Source organism: Amblyomma maculatum, chromosome 5 (genome assembly GCF_055883805.1).
Source record: "Amblyomma maculatum isolate TAMU_Amacu chromosome 5, ASM5588380v1, whole genome shotgun sequence".
Taxonomy (NCBI): Eukaryota; Metazoa; Arthropoda; class Arachnida; order Ixodida; family Ixodidae; genus Amblyomma; species Amblyomma maculatum.
This window is the reverse complement of record NC_139348.1, coordinates 97245060-97261709: the sequence shown is the minus strand read 5'-3', so window position 1 is coordinate 97261709 and position 16650 is coordinate 97245060. Positions and strand designations below refer to the sequence as shown.

Genomic DNA, 16650 nt, shown 5'->3' with positions numbered 1-16650 from the left:
GGCAACAGTTTGTTTTCCTGAATGGTTCGTCTAGTACTCTGAGCAGGTTGGGTCTGGTGCTCCACAAGGGCCGGTCATAAGACCTTTGCTTTTTTCTATCTATATTAGTGATGTGAATGTTGGCATTCACTCGGATGAAACGATGCAGCATTATGCAGACGACACAATTACCTATGCTAGAATAACATATTCTGAAGACCAGGTTAGACTTAATGAACATTTGGATCATGTTTACCGTCGGTGCAAAAAGTGGCAAATGGGTGTAAATAAGGAAAAAAAAAAAACAGTTTTTATGCGGGCGACACTAAAAAAGACTCCACTTGTGTTCCATTACAAATTTGGCACTATTCATTTAAAGAAAACAAAAATATGAACTGGTCTCGTACACGTCGACATTGTTTGCAATAAGGCGAACTTTAAGCTCTTTACATCGAGGAAGAAATTATGTGGTGCTGCGCCATAAGTAAAGCTTCTTGCATAAAAAATTACTGTGATGCCGTTTTTCACATATGCAAGCCATATCTGACTACCTTATGCCAAACACAATATACAGAAATGTGAGCGAGGTCAAAACCGCGCGCTTAGATTTAGTTATAGCGCTTACATTAGAACACAGTCTGTTACAGAACTCAGAAATAAAGCGGGACTTGTTACTTTATGTCAGAGAATAAGATATAATAGGCTGGTTTTCTTTTTTCAAATCTTAATTGGGCACTATCACGTGCATGTTATGAAACACATCACACCAGATGTTAATTTTCACTCACGAACAAAGCACGCGAAATGCATTATACGCTTTTATTCTATAGAACGGATTGCTTCAAATATTCTTTTTTAGTTCAGTCAATAGACGAGTGGAACAAGCTGCTAATTTATATTGTCATTCTTACAGAACTTAGAGCGTTTGAAAATGTTTTGACAAACTATTTGTTAACGCTATGATGATTTCCTGGTGTGCTGTGGAATTTATTCGGGTAACCAAGAGTTGTTATTCCATGTACTTATTGAACTATGATTTGCTTCTTGTTGTATGATAATTAAGGCTGTACGGGTTTCTTGTAAAGTGGTTTATTTTGTGCCTGCAAGTACCAATGAACGGCATAGTTTTATCGTTTCTTTTTTCTTCATGTATGAAATATTGTTATTGTACATATCCTGCAACTCCTTTCTTGGTTCATGCTGACAGTATGAATAAAAAAAAATAAATAATATGCTGGGACGGTAGTCCTCTTAAGTACCTAGGGGTTCCGCTGCACCAAGTTCGCAACAGCGCAGCCTAGTGGGATTCACAAATCGTCCCTATTCGGCAACAAACACGGGCTTGGATGGCTAGCGATGTTTGCTAGGGCACAGGTCTGTAACATAATTTTGTTTGCAAAGCTTGTGTATGTCCTTCAAGTCTTACATTGTGCGAGGAGGAAGGTACAAATTGTACACACAATATTTGTAACATTTGTATGGCGCTCTCAATGGGAGCCCATGCGGTGTCACAACTTGTTCCTTCTTTCAGAGAAAAAAAAAGTGGAGTGGGCCTAGTTCACTTGTTTGTGCATCAACTTGTTTCCCGTTTTTTTCTTTTTCAAATCGGCAAACCATCCGTTCCTTCTAGCTGTGTTCATTAGGCGTCTTAGTCCCTCATTTTCCTTACTTATTCGCGCCGACTGGGCAGGCTTGTGAGGGGCCTTTATGGGGATTCCTTAAGGAGTTTGGTGACACTCAATGTTTTCACTACGTTTTGTGTAGATTACCTGTATAGCCTCTCGAGAAAGCAGATGACCCAGGCTCTCACTGAGTCTTTGTTCCCGACACCGTTGTATCGGTAGCCTTATCTGGAGTTTTTGGACACCACTGTTCTAAGCGTGTTAGGCAAATGTGCATTCAGGCAGCTGCAAAAAACGTTCTTTTTCAAATTACACATAGCGACGTTGCCGGTCAATACATTTCTTCGTAATAAGGAGATGTTTGTGCCCTGGTCGGTGAATCGTCGTCTTTTTAACGTGCCTGAGACAACTGATAATTTCTTTATTCTGTGCTGTGATGCTATGTTCTTTTGAGACATACTACTAAGAACTCTTAAAAAGGAAATTGAAATTACACTATCTACAATTAGGTCTTTGCTTCCTGAGAAACGTTCTGTCGTGCCTTACGATCTATTTGTGTTGATGGGACTGTTCAGTCTTTCGAAAAACCGCATGATGGACAGGCATGCAGAACCACCAAGATCGTCCAAATCCGTGTTTCGGATTTGGACGAAGGATGAAGGAAGAAGGATGCTTTGGCGAGGAGTGTGTATGCTGCACGGGAAAAACCTCCAAACTAGATGCCGTATCAGATGCATGTGTTTTCGTCCCAGAATTCTGATGTTTTGATGATGGTGCATTGTCGGACTAGGGATATAGCGGGCTCGTATTAAGCAGCCCGGTTTCAGACACGGACAAGTTTAAGTGAGTGGAGTTTATCCTTTTCTTTAGGAAAGTTTTTCCATGCAATAAAGAAAAAGACGTCTGGCCTGCTAGCTCAGTCGGTTAGAGCGTCGTGCTAATAACGCGAAGGTCGTAGGTTCGATCCCTGCGCAGGCCACTCTTTTTATTTCATTTGTTCCACTCCAGTCGACAGGGTACTCGCGTTGCTGGCAGAAGTGTTTACACAGTCAAAACACTCACCCAACAGCAGCGTGCCGACTGGTCCAGAGTTCGGTTGGTGTCAAGCACAGCGACGCTCCGAGCAGTTCTGCAGGAAACCCGAGACTATTGAATACATCTTCTTGGAGTGCCATGACTCAGTTTTCCTCTGGGACATCTTGAAGCGAACCTTAAAAAAGGAATTGCCATTAACACCATTCGGAATTCGATACCTGCCATGCGCTGACCCTGAAGGAGTGCCGAGTGACTTGCTGATGCTAATATGTATGCATAGCGTATGGAAAACGCGTATGGATGTCAGGCATAAGCGTACCGTTGTACACCCCGCTCGACACTACTTCGTCGAGAGCGTGGTATACCTGAGAGAAATTCTGCGTGCACAAGATAATTCTCCGGAGTGGCCACCTGTACTGGACCAGCTGGCTTCAGTAAAGCCCTTTTAAATCTAGCACTTTAAGCAGAACGTGCCTAGTGCTTTTAGCATTCCTTTTGTTTTGCTTTATTGTGTATTCAGAGTGTATGCTGTGTGCTTAAAAAAAGTTGGTAATAAAGGAAGAAAAAAAAAGGCCTGCTAGCTCAGTCGGTTAGAGCGTCGTGCTAATAACGCGAAGGTCGTAGGTTCGATCCCTGCGCAGGCCACTTTTTTAATGGGTTTTCTTTTCTTTCTTTTTTACTCCAGTTAACGGGGCACTTGCGTTACCGGCGGAAGTGTTTAGGCCGTCAAAGCACTCACCCAACAGCAGCGTTCCGACTGGTCGAGAGTTCAGGTTGGCGTCAAACACAGCGACGCTTTGAGCAGTTCTGGCCTGTCTTTTGTCTGGTTTGTCAACTTTCGAACCGAAGAGGCAAAGAAAAAGTTACTTGGCTTAGGGCACATCCTTGTTAAAGGAAAAACGCGCGTGCTTTTTGACCCCGAAAGGCAAGAAGTGCACTGGTGCGCGTTCAACGTCAGCAACGATACGTTGAAACGCGCCTTTGCCGTATACGGCGAAGTGAAAGAAGTATCTGGCGACAAATGGAAGACCGGCGGTTTTCAAAACGCAAAAGTTGTCTTGTCTTTCAGAATGTTGCATGCGCGTTTTTCAATGGAATACTTGAGCAAAGTGTGCAAGAAGAAGCTGTACAAAGATCTTCGGGATGTGACGATACCGTTGCCGATTTACCGTGCACCACACCGTGGAGGCACCGGGCAGGATGTCTTAAAGCGTGTGAAAAAGATGCCAGTTAGGCCTTCAGTTAAAACGTTCTTCTTTAAGCTACGTTCCAACACATTACCTGTTAAAACCTGGTTACATGAAAGAGGCTTATTCGTTCCCTGGACAACAGACTGTCTCCTTTGCAAAAAACCAGAGACAATCAGCACGTCTTTCTGGATTGCTGGGACCCAGTCTTTCACTGGGATGTTCTCCAGAGAACACTAAAGAAAGACCTTCCGTTATAGATCCGTATGGCATACGGTTCCTTTCAGTCGAGAGTGAGGGTATTCCTTTGGATTTAGTCATGGTCTTGGGCCTCCACAGCCTGTGGAAAACAAGGATGCAAGTGCAACATGCAGATGTCAACACGCGTTCTGTACGCGAGAACTTTATCGAGAGTGTGCTGCTCCTTAGAGAAACGTACCGGGTGCTTTCTGATCCACCTGACTGGATCAGTGTGCTCGATAAACTGGCTGTCCTCAAGAAATTTTAAACCTTTCGTGACAGCCAAAGTCTGGTTGTTGCGAGTTTTACCATTATTGTGGATCTTTTTTGAATTGATGTGAACTCAAAACAGGCAATAAAGAAAAAAGAAAGGCCTGCTAGCTCAGTCGGTTAGAGCGTCGTGCTAATAACGCGAAGGTCGTAGGTTCGATCTCTGCGCAGGCCACTCTTTTTATTTCATTTGTTTCACTCCAGTCGACAGGGTACTTACGTTGCTGGCAGAAGTGTTTACACCGTCAAAGCACTCACCCAACAGCAGCGTGCCAACTGGTCCAGAATTCGGTTGGCATCAAGCAAAGCAACTCTCTGAGAAGTTCTGGCCTGCTAGCTCAGTCGGTTAAAGCGTCGTGCTAATAACGCGAAGGTCGTAGGTTCGATCCCTGCGCAGGCCAGTTTTTATTTTTTTTTCACTCCGTTCAACAGGGCACTTGCGTTGCCGGCAGAAGTGTTTACACCGTCAAAGCACTCACCCAACAGCAGCGTGCCAACTGGTCCAGAATTCGGTTGGCATCAAGCAAAGCAACTCTCTGAGCAGTTCTGGCCTGCTAGCTCAGTCGGTTAGAGCGTCGTGCTAATAACGCGAAGGTCGTAGGTTCGATCCCTGCGCAGGCCAGTTTTATTTTTTTCACTCCATTCAACAGGGCACTTGCGTTGCCGGCAGAAGTGTTTACACCGTCAAAGCACTCACCAAACAGCAGCGTGCCAACTGGTCCAGAATTCGGTTGGCATCAAGCAGAGCAACACGCTGAGCAGTTCTGGCCTGAAAATGTTGCTTGCTGGAAACAGCGCATCGGCCGTTGGCCGAGGTCTTTCGACTCCTCAGGACACTACCGAAACGTACAAAGTTGTCGTTCCACGCCTGCCCACCGGTAATGTTGTCCTTAATACCGTTTTCCTGCGTGCCGACCTTAAGGGTCGCCCGTACCGAGCACCTGACTTTCGAGACGCACTTGTACAGATTTTGGACCTCCGGGAAATGTTGTGCATTGGTCAGTACCAAATGAGCCACGTGTGGATGGTTACCTGCGAGAGTAGTTCTTCAAAGCAGAAGCTAATTAACAAAGCAGAGTTCCCTGTGAAAGGACTTCGGTGCATGGTGTTCGACCCGGATACAAAGAATGTCAAGGTTAAGCTCCTTTGGCTTCCACGCTATATGGAGCACCGGAGGATTGTGGAAGCTTTCGAGCCTTATGGAACGATTCAATCTGTGGAGCGTGAAAAGTGGCGGTGCCCAGGGATGGAGCACATGGAAACGGCGAACCGTGAAATCTCCCTCACGCTCAAGGACGGAGTGTCAGCAAGTACAATTCCTCACACTCTTAATGTTTATGGGGTGCAGGCATTAGTGCTTATCCCAGGGAGACCTCCACTGTGTCTTCTATGCAGCCGGGTAGGTCATGTACGGCGTCAGTGCCGAACGCCTCGATGCACCCAGTGCCGGCTCTTTGGCCATACTGTGGAGAACTGTGTATTAAGTTATGCCGATAGACTGCGTCAAGGCCAGTGGTCACGAGAAGATGACGTGGCGTCCGAACATATCATGGATGTGTCAGAGGTTGTTGATGTAACTGGTGAGTTAGGTCGTGAACCTCAAATTGATGGGGACCAGAAGCCTTCTGCACTTTACACCAACTCAGAAGAATCTGCAGTGACTGGCCATCAAGAACCAGCCTCTCCAGAGCCAAAACCGCCGGACCCGGGCCCGCCTGTGAGTGCCACTCAGAGTGCTGCGCTTGCTGCCCAAGAACCACCTGTCATTGAAGGACGTCTGGATATGCCTCCTGTGGAATCAATGGGGAAGATACTGCCAGTGGATGCTCGCCTATCCTCCTTCGTCATTGATTCTCCTTCGTCGCTGGAGGGTAACAGTGAGCCGTCTGTGGCGCCGATCTCTGGTGCGTCCGGTTCTCTGTCGGCTGTCAGTGTGGCAGCGAGCGATGTGCTCCAATCAGGTTCGTGGGCCGAAGCCTTGAGTGTCTCAGAGGAGGACATGGACAACAGAGTGCCTTTGAAGCGTCCCGCAGATGATGAGGTGTGTATCGATGGTGCTGGCCAGAAGGCACACTGTGTAGAGGCCACAGGAAGGGTGACTTTAAACAGGAGGGCGATGTCTGCCCGAAAGGCCGCCAATTTGCAGGCGGGCCACCCCATTCCAGGGGATGATGTTTAAAAGGACTAGTACCAAAAATGGCTACAGTCGCAGCATATCAAGACGCTACCCTTAACGTCAGGGGTATGCGTAATCGTCGGAGACAGCAGCAGTTAAGACATCTGTTAAAGAAATGGAGTGTGTCTGTAGCAGCAATTCAGGAAACAAAGTTGTCCTCCGATGAAGAAACGGAAGCTGCTCTTGAGCCGTTTTTGCCGGAATATAACATCATTGTTAGCCACGCTAGAGGCTTGTCCGGAGGGTGTATGCTATTCCTGGCCAAAACACTAGAGATGACAGCCATGTCTTATTGCATAGATGGCGAGGGACGACTTATATGCTGTGACCTCACAATGTCAGGTGTGCAGTGACGAATTATTTGTGTTTACGCCCCTGTAAAACAGCGAGACAGAAGGCATTTTTTTCTTTCATTAGTTAATCATTTGTGCACAGATCGCAAAATTATGTTGTTGGGAGATTTTAATTGTGTTTGTAGATATGAGGACCGATCAGCATTATGTAAGAAATATGACCTTAGTGCTGCATTACTTAACGATTTGGCTTGTGAATATAACCTTGTGGATGTGGGGCAGGGAAAAGGCGACAGTATTCATTTCACTCATTTTCAGTTCTCCTCTAATGCCCGCCTTGACAGAATTTATGTTTCTGCAGACATGTTAGCAAATTTGTTTGGTTACTGGGTGCGGCCCATCTTCTTCAGTCACCATTGTATGGTGTCTCTTCAGGTAGGGAGGTTCAGTCGGCAGATACTTCACCCTCGGTGGGAACTGTGGAAAATGAATAACTGTCTGCTCTCAGATGAAATCTTTAAGCGTGCTGTACCTACTTGTTTGAAAGACATATGGTCACGCCATGATCTGTCAGTTTTTCAAAAATGGGACTTGTTCAAACAGGAAACCAAAAACTTAGCAATTGAAGCCTCTGCAAGAATCGCGTTCCTAAAGAGAGACCACCTTCGTGAGCTTGGGCACGCTCTAACTGAGCTACATGAGCTAGAGAGGGTTAGCCCGGGTGCCTATGTTGAAGAAGTTAATAACGTAAAGGCAGAGCTTCAACAAATTGCGACGGAAAGATACAAGGGGGCCCTAATAAGACCTAGGACTCGAAGGTTTCTTGACGAGCAACCTTCACGTCGGGCCCTCAGTGATGAAAGAGAGAATGCTCTTACGAAGGAAATATTGGAAATTCAGTATGGTGGTTGCACATATAGTGATGCTCCTAGTATTCTTGCTGCTTTCTATGATTATTATCGAAAGCTGTTCGGCAGTTGTAAAGATCCAAATCAGGGTTTCGATTATAATTCCTTACTTGAGAACTTTCCTCGACTAGACGATGAGAAATGTGCTGTAGTAGAGGGACCCATCACTTTGGAAGAAATTAAATCAGCCATTTCAGACCTTCAGGACCAGAAATCTCCTGGCCCAGATGGTATTACTAGCGAATTTTATAAAACATTTTCGCCTTGCCTAACGCCTGTTTTTATGGAAGTATTCCAAGCATCTTATGATGTGGGTTTCCTGCCTCCCACTTTCTATTCAGGCCACACAATATTAATACCCAAAAGCAAAGATATTAATCAGTTGAAAACTGTTGAAGGATATCGTCCAATTTCCCTCTGTAATGTTGATTACAAAATTTTTGCCAAGGTCCTTTGTTCTCGTTTGCAGCTGGTTATCATGGACTTGATAGGTTCGCATCAGGTATGTGGTATCAGAAGGCGCAGTATTCAAACACACATCCATATTGCACGTTCAGTAATCGAGACAGTATCAGATGTGACAGGCCAAGTAGCTCTGATTCAAATTGACCTGGCGAAGGCGTTTGATAAAGTTCGGCACAATTTCTTGTTCGCGGTCTTGGAGAATGCTAACATTGGTGACGTTTTGCTCAAAGGCATAAGGCTGTGCTATATGAACTCGTATACAAGACTAATTGTTAATCAGGAGCTAACGAAACCAATACCACTGGAATCATCTGTTCGTCAAGGATGTCCACTGTCTCCACTGTTGTTTGGCTTATATCTGGAACCCCACTGTCTCAGTATAATTAACAGTGCAGCCATCCGTGGTTTCTCTCTGGCTCAATGTGAAGTTAAGATTTTAGCTTACGCGGACGATATCGCCCTCTTTTGTTCTGACAAAAAGAGTGTACTTGAGGCTTTACACTTGACTGAACAGTTCTGCGATGTATCAGGCGCGGCCCTTAATTTAGATAAATCCAAAGGTTTTTGGTTGGGACACTGGGGCACTAGACCAAGCCAGTTTGGAGGCATATGCTGGGACTGTAGTCCTCTTCAGTACCTAGGGGTTCCGCTGCACCAAGTTCGTAACAGCGCAGCCTACTGGGTTTCACAAATCGTACCTATGCGGCGACATACGCAGGCTTGGATAGGTAGAGAACTCTCAGTGTTTGCTAGGGCACAGGTCTGTAACATATTTTTGTTTGCAAAGCTTGCGTATGTCCTTCAAGTCCTGCATTGTGCGAGGAGCAAAGTACAAGTTATACACAGAATATTTGCAACATTTGTGTGGCGCTCTCAATGGGAGCCCATGCGGCGTGACAACTTGTTTCTTCCCTTAGAGTCTTGTGGAGTGGGCCTTGTTCACTTGTTTCTGCATCAACTTGTCTCCCGTTTTTTCTTTTTCAAATCGGCAAACCATCCGTTTCTTGTAACTGTGCTCATTAGGCGCCTTAGTCCACATTTGCCTATACTTATTCGCACCAACTGGGCAGGCTCGTGAGGGGCGTTTATGGGGATTCCTTAAGGAGGTTGCTGACACTTTCAATTTTCTCACTGTGCGTTTCTTTGTAGATTACCTGTATAGCCTCTCGAGAAAGCAGATGACCCAGGCTCTCACTGAGTCTTTGTTCCCTACACCGTTGTATCGGCAACCTTATCTGGGGTTTTTGGACACCACTGTTCTAAACCGTGTTAGGCAAATGTGCATTCAGGCAGCTGCAAAAACGTTCTTTTTCAAATTACATACAGCGACGTTGCCTGTCAAGACATTTCTTCACAATAAGGAGATGTTTGTGCCCTGGTCGGTAAATTGTCGTCTCTGTAACGTGCCTGAGACAATTGATCATTGCTTTATTCTGTGCCGTGATGCTATGTTCTTTTGGGACATACTACAAAGAACTCTTAAAAAAGACATTGAAATTACGCCTTATACAATTAGATGTTTGCCTCCTGACAAAAACTCTGTCGTGCCTTACGATCTATTTGTGTTGATGGGACTGTTCAGCCTTTGGAAAAGCCGCATGATCGACAGGCATGCAGAGCCACCAAGATCGTCGAAATCCGTGTTTCGGGAGCAGTGTGCTTTGGTGAGAAGTGTATATGCTGCACGTGAAGAACCTCCAAACTGGATGCCGTATCTAGACGCATGTGTATGTCTCCCAGACTTTTGATGTTCTGATGATTGTGCATTGTTGGGCTGAGGATATGACGGGCTCGTATTAAGCAGCCCGGTAACTTTAGACATAGACATGTTTAAGTTAGTGGAGTTGTTCCTTTTTACGGAAGTTTTTCCATGCAATAAAGAAAAAAAAAACTGGCCTGCTAGCTCAGTCGGTTAGAGCGTCGTGCTAATAACGCGAAGGTCGTAGGTTCGATCCCTGCGCAGGCCACATTTTTATTTTTTTTTCACTCCATTCAACAGGGCACTTCCGTTGCCGGCAGAACTGTTTACACCGTTAAAGCACTCACCCAACAGCTTAAAGGCTCGATTTTCCCTTGAGTACTTAAGTTCAGTGCAAAGGAAAAAACTGTACAGAGACCTACTTGATACAATGTTGCCAACACCCAGGTACCGAACAATATACTGTGGAGGCCCAGGAAATGATGTTTTAAAGAGAGTTAAAAAGATGAATATTAAGCCCAGCATTAAAACCTTCTTCTTTAAACTTCATACAAGCACGCTCCCAGTTAAGACTTGGTTAGAGGAAAAGGGAATATTCGTGCCATGGACAACTAACTGTATATTATGCAAGAAACCAGAAACAATAGATCATGTATTTATTGACTGCTGGGATCCAGTCTTCTACTGGGACATCTTGCAAAGGACTCTAAAGAAAGACCTACCAATAACACCGTACGGAATCCGTTTTCTACCAATTAAAAACGATGGAGACGTTCCTTATGACCTGATCATGGTTCTGGGGCTCCATAGCATATGGCGAACAAGGATGGCTGTTAGGCACGCCGATTTAAGCGTCCGTCCAGTCAGGGAGAATTTCACTGAAAGCATTATGTACTTACGAGATGTTTACCGCACATTGCCAGAACCTGCAGACTGGATTGGCGTCCTAGATGAACTTGTTCATTTTAAGAAGTTTTAAGCATTCACGCTGACCACGGCATGGTCACCGTGTTTTATCTGTATATATTTGCAGTTTATTTGTCAAAGCAGGCAATAAAGAGAGAAAAAAAACGTACCTGCTGGCTCAGTTGGTTAGAGCGTCGTGCTAATAACGCGAAGGTCGTAGGTTCGATCCCTGAGCAAGCCACTCTTTTTATTTGTTTCACTCCAGTCAACTGTGCACTTGCGTTGCCGGCAGAAGTGTTTACACCGTCAAAGCACTCACCCAACAGCAGCGTGCCGACTGGTCCAGAGTTCGGTTGGCGTCAAGCAAAGCGACGCTCTCAGCAGTTCTAGCCCGGACAAGACGTCCTTAAAAGAGTTAAAAGAATACCGGTAATATCTTTAGTCAAAACGTTTTTCTTTAAATTGCACATTAACACGCTACCCGTTAAGACATGGCTTCATAGCAAAGGCATTTTCATACCCTGAACTACCAATTGTTTTTTATGCAAAAAACCTGAAACAATAGAGCATGTTTTTCTTGACTGCTGGGATCCAATATTTCACTGGGATGTTTCACAGCGCACGCTTAAGAAACAGTTACCATTCGATCCATATGGAATAAGGTTCTTGCCGATAGAAACATCACAGGATATACCATATGATTTGATTATGCTTCTGGGCCTGCACAAAATGGAAAACGAGGATGCAATTTGAACATGCTGATCTTGTCGTGCGTCCTGAGAGTGTCGTTTCACTAAGAGAGTGTTACCGAGCACTCCCTGATCCACCAGAATGGATTACCTTGCTTGATGTTTTGGTGTCGCTGAGAGAATTTGAATCCGTGTTTGCCGAAGCCTGGCTTCCGCGTTTTATGCACTGTATTTCTGATTTCACTTTCAAATGTCAAAGTCGGCAATAAAGAAAAAAAAGGTCTGCTAGCTCAGTCGGTTAGAGCGTCGTGCTAATAACGCGAAGGTCGTAGGTTCGATCCCTGCGCAGGCCACTTTTATTTTTTTATTCCATTCAACAGGGCACTTGCGTTGCCGGCAGAAGTGTTTACACCGTCAAAGCACTCACCCAACTGCAGCGTGCCGACTGGTCGAGAGTTCGGTTGGCGTCAAGCAAAGCGACGCTCTGAGCAGTTCTGGCCTGCTATCTCAGGGATTCTGCTCCCGGCCACGCTAGTGAACGGACGCAGGATGCAGGGCTCCTCAGGAGCGGCTTCAGCGGTCCAGCAGGGCCGCGGTAACAGGAATACTGCCTCGGATAACAAGTATCATGTTGTTTTGCCTAGTTTGCCAACAAGGCGTTTAGTTTTGAATACAGTTTCTCTACACTGTGATGTTAGGGCCCGCCCGTACAGGGCGGAAGAATTCCGCGACGCGCTGGCCGAGTTATCGCTCCTGTCGGATGTGATTGCCCTCGGAGCCTACCGCATGAGCCATGTGTGGGCTGTGACTTTCAAGGACGAAGAAGCGGTGAAAAAGATAGTCGACAAGGGTGAGTTTCTAGTGAAAAAGTGCCGATGTATCGTGATTGACCTTAACAACCAGAACATTCGCATGAAAATACATTGGCCGCTGCGCAGCATTTGCGACGACGATGTACGGCTTGCCTTCGCGCCTTTCGGGAAGGTCACAGACGTCGGCCGAGAGCGTTTACGTGTGCATGGCCTGGCTGATAAGGGTTCAACTACAAGACTGGTCACCTTGAAGTTGAAGCCGGGCGTAAACCTCGACGACCTGCCACGCCAGGTGAGCGTCGCCGGTGAGTTGGCCCTCGTGGTCGTGCCAGGCAGGGCTCCACTCTGCCTTCGGTGCCATGGCATGGGCCACATTCGTCGTGACTGTCGCATTCCCAAGTGCAGTGCGTGCCGACGATTTTGTCATGAGAGCAGCCAGTGCGAGCGGACATATGCCAACGTAACAGGAACAACCACCGAAGACGCCTCAAACCTGCTCATGGACGAGGTGGACATGGAGGAGGCATCATCGGCGGCAAGTGTAACAGCGGAGGTCGCCGGAGAGGTGGCTGTCACTGCCGCAGCAGGAGCCGCCCGGGGCTGAAGCTGTCGCGGCAGAGCACCAACGACCTCCTTCACAGGACTCTTCGACCGTTCCGAGTGTCGAGTTGAAAACTTCAGTTGATTCTTAGCCGTCTCCCGGCACTTCAGAACCTGAGGTTATGGAAACCATTACCAGTTCAGCCTGCCCGCCGGTGGGGAAACGACCACACGACAAGACCCTCAGCGTGGAGACGCAGGAGGATGGTGGGGGTGGAGACGAGCCACCGACCAAAGCCACAGGTATGCGGAGGCGTACCTTGAAGCCGCGACCGAACATACCGGTCGAGGCTAAGCAGGCGGGTAAACCGCCTCCGTAAACGTGTTCTGGATAGCTTAGGTGGTCGGGGGGCTTCCGTAAACGCCATGGCTGTCACCCTAAGCGGTTCGTTGTTTGTATTTGTACTAGCAAAGAGGCGTCAAGGTTACTTTGATTGTCGTTTTTGTACGGTCGAGTTTATTTTAATTTTATTTTTTTGCTGGCCGTCGACGTGCTTATCACTACTGTATCATGAGCACACGCCCTCGGGCTGTTGTAACGGGCACCATTCTAACGTGTAGCCATGGCGGTTAGTATCGAAAGAGCGCTACGGGTAGCGACGTTAAACATACGGGGCCTCGTAGCAAGAAGACGGCAATGTCAGCTGAGTCGCCTTCTGTTAGATAATGACTTGCATATAGTGGGAGTTCAAGAGACACAAAATTGAGAGCCAGGAGCTCACAGACCGAATGGTGTCCAATTTTCAAGCTTAGTTTGATGTGTGTATTTCTTACGCGATTGGTGGATCAGGTGGTTGCGCCATATTTATGCGGAAAAGCTTTGACATCACCGTGCAGTCAGTGTTTTCATGTGACAGTGGGCGCCTCTTAGTGTATGATGTAGTCTTTAGCGAATTGGAGTGCCGCTCTATCTGTGTATTTGCGCTGAATATTGACATGGAGCGGCGATCCCTCTTTGAACGCTTTGAGGCGTATATGAACTGTCAGAAAGTGGTTATACTTCTGGGCGACTTTAAATGTGTGTGCAATGGCAATTTGACGACCGCGCAAAATGTTCGCGTGTTCGTGACAAGAGTGCAGAATTGTTGAACACGTTGGTGCATGAATATGACCTTGAAGACATTGGTAGCGTTTTTGCCTGCGGTACTGGTCCGCAGTTTACCCACTTCCAGCGAGACAGCCACGCAAGGCTAGACAGATTGTATGTCTCTGCGGAATTGGTGGCCTGGTGTAGTGAACACGACGTGAAACCCGTCGCATATGGCGATCACTGCTTGGTAACTGCCACCTTTGGTGAGACGCAGAGCAAACGGACCTTTAGCTGGGACTTGTGGAAAATGAATGCGCAGCTGTTGGTTTGATGAAGCTTTTGTCGACACAGTACCGACAGAACTGAAAAACGTGACTACAGGCGAAACAGTAAGCTACGCCATTCATTGGGAAGAGTTTAGGCAGAAAGTAAAAACAAGGGTTATTGAAAGAAGTGTCATCCGACGCGAGTAGAAAGAAGCAGAAACAAAGCTTAGCCATCAACTCAAGTTTTTTGTTACCATGGAGAATGTCGAACCTGGTCTGTATGTTAACGAAATAAAGGAAGTGAAAACTGAGCTTGAAAGGATAGATACGGAGAAATACAAGGCGGCAGTAGTGAGATCAAGGTCAGAGAAGCTTTGGGCGGATGAAATGCCAACGAAACGCGCTCTTTCAGACGAAAAGAGACACGCATGTCAAAAGGAAATCCGCCAGCTAGCTATAGGCGACAACATTACGTCGGACAGAAATGAAATTAAGGAAGGGATTGCCGAGCACTTTAAAGAAATTCTAAGTCATCCACGGGACTTTAAAGATGGGTTCCAAAAAGAATTCTTCCCACTGATACCAAAGCTTGACGAAGATGTGAAGACGCAACTAGAACAATCAGTTACACCAAGTGAGATAGAATGTGCAATAAATGACCTAGCTGCCGGGAAAGCACCTGGGCCTGATGGATTAGGGGCTATTTTCTATAAAACATTCTGCTCTGAGCTAGCCCAATTTCTTTCTCATGTCATTACAGAAGCGTATCACCGGAAAAGACTGCCTTTGTCCTCCAGAACTTCACATATTGTGCTAATCCCAAAGAGCGATGATGCTCAGAAACGTTAGTTGCCAGGGTGATATCGCCCAATAACTCTTGCTTATGTCGATTATAAAATATTCACCAAAGTTATTTCAAGGCGACTGCAAGGCGTTATTAAAAAGTTGGTTGGGCCATACCAGACTTGTGGCATTAAAGGCCGCAGTATCACGACAAATGTTCACGTGGCTCGAAGCGTGCTCGAGTGTTGTGACGCGCTTGGCAGTCACGTCGCGATGATACAGCTTGACCTTGCAAAAGCCTTCGATCGTGTCTCGCACAAAGCATTGCTCTGCATACTTGAACACACGAACGTGGGCAGTGTCATTACGGAAGGTGTCAAGATGGCTTACAAAAAAATGCACAACGCGAATTATTGTTAACGGCGAGCTCACTGATAGCTTGTGCGTGCTGTCGTCGGTGAGACAAGGATGCCCGCTATCACCATTACTGTTTGCCGCTTATCTGGAGCCACTCTGTTTGGCCATTGAATATAATTCGCGCATTACAGGATATAAGCTGCAGGAAGCAGAAGTTAAAATACTGGCTTATGCGGATGACATCGCGGTGTTTTGCGCAGACAAAGCGAGTATTACAGAGACACCTAATGTTGTCGAAAAGTTTTGTGATACGACTGGAGCCCAGATAAACTGGGATAAGAGTCTCGGCCTCTGGCACGGTGATTGGGTAGGCACACCAGAAACGTTTTGCCGGCTGACCTAGTCAACCTTACCAACACAGTACCCAGGGGTGCCTCTCGGAAATTACCACGAGCCTGAACCATACTGGGCAGATCAGGCATTGAGAGCAAAGGAAAAGGCCGACGGGTGGCAAGGCAAGCAACTTTCCATGTTTTCAAGAGCCACTGTCTGCAACCTTTTTCTGGTATCAAAAATGTGGTACGTCATGAATGTGTTGTGTGCTGCAAGGGTGAGCATTCAAAAGATACACCGGGTTTTTGCTATTTTTGTCTGGGCCTCGACTTGGGAGCGGTCCAGTCGAACTAATTTGTTTTTGCCTGTCAAGAAAGATGGCCTTGGCTTAGCTCACTTGTTTTTGCGATAAATCGCGTCACGCTTTGTTTTTTTTACGCGATCAAAATGATACCTTTCTCCGCACAGTTATACAAGTAAGGCTGAGTAGATTTCTGCCTGGATACATCGTTTCGACTGTTGAGAATATGTGCGGAGGTATGACTGGGTACCTGCGTGAAGTAGTTCTGTCGTACAGGCTTTTGAATGTGCGTTTTTCCCAGCAAAACCTGTCCACTGTTACAAGCAAAACCTCTATAGGGACCCTGTAGACGCCATGTTGCCTGTACCTTTGTACCGTTCCACACATCGCGGAGGCCCTGGACAGGACGTCCTAAATAGAGTGAAGAAAATGCCTATACTACCATCAGCCAAATCGTTCTTTTTCAAGCTCCATACCAACACCCTCCCAGTTAAAAAGTGGTTTCAAGATAAAGGATTCTTCATTCCCTGGAACACCGACTGCATTTTATGCAAGAAACCGGAAACAATAGAACACGTATTCCTAGACTGCTGGGACCCGATCTTTTTTTTTTTTGGGGGGATGTCCTTCAAAGAGCTTAAAAAAAAACAGTTACCCCTGGATCCATACGGCATCCGTTTCTTGCCCGTGAATAACTCA

At 46.3% G+C, this 16650-nt stretch overlaps 8 non-coding genes and 1 pseudogene across 8 annotated transcripts; all 9 read left to right on the top strand.

Annotated features, from left to right (window-relative positions):
- Positions 1–2506: 2506 nt before the first annotated feature.
- On the top strand, positions 2507–2580 carry TRNAI-AAU (transfer RNA isoleucine (anticodon AAU)). Its single transcript has one exon. It is a non-coding gene; the product is annotated as a tRNA-Ile (tRNA).
- Positions 2581–3207: 627 nt separating this feature from the next.
- TRNAI-AAU (transfer RNA isoleucine (anticodon AAU)) lies at positions 3208–3281 on the top strand. The gene has a single exon. It is a non-coding gene; the product is annotated as a tRNA-Ile (tRNA).
- Positions 3282–4434: 1153 nt separating this feature from the next.
- TRNAI-AAU (transfer RNA isoleucine (anticodon AAU)) lies at positions 4435–4508 on the top strand. The gene has a single exon. It is a non-coding gene; the product is annotated as a tRNA-Ile (tRNA).
- A 152-nt stretch (positions 4509–4660) lies between these two features.
- TRNAI-AAU (transfer RNA isoleucine (anticodon AAU)) lies at positions 4661–4734 on the top strand. The gene has a single exon. It is a non-coding gene; the product is annotated as a tRNA-Ile (tRNA).
- A 147-nt stretch (positions 4735–4881) lies between these two features.
- On the top strand, positions 4882–4955 carry TRNAI-AAU (transfer RNA isoleucine (anticodon AAU)). The gene has a single exon. It is a non-coding gene; the product is annotated as a tRNA-Ile (tRNA).
- A 5113-nt stretch (positions 4956–10068) lies between these two features.
- Positions 10069–10142, top strand: TRNAI-AAU (transfer RNA isoleucine (anticodon AAU)). The gene has a single exon. It is a non-coding gene; the product is annotated as a tRNA-Ile (tRNA).
- Positions 10143–10946: 804 nt separating this feature from the next.
- TRNAI-AAU (transfer RNA isoleucine (anticodon AAU)) lies at positions 10947–11021 on the top strand. The gene has a single exon. It is a non-coding gene; the product is annotated as a tRNA-Ile (tRNA).
- A 727-nt stretch (positions 11022–11748) lies between these two features.
- TRNAI-AAU (transfer RNA isoleucine (anticodon AAU)) lies at positions 11749–11822 on the top strand. The gene has a single exon. It is a non-coding gene; the product is annotated as a tRNA-Ile (tRNA).
- Positions 11823–12018: 196 nt separating this feature from the next.
- On the top strand, positions 12019–13201 carry LOC146188950 (uncharacterized; annotated as a pseudogene).
- Positions 13202–16650: the final 3449 nt, after the last annotated feature.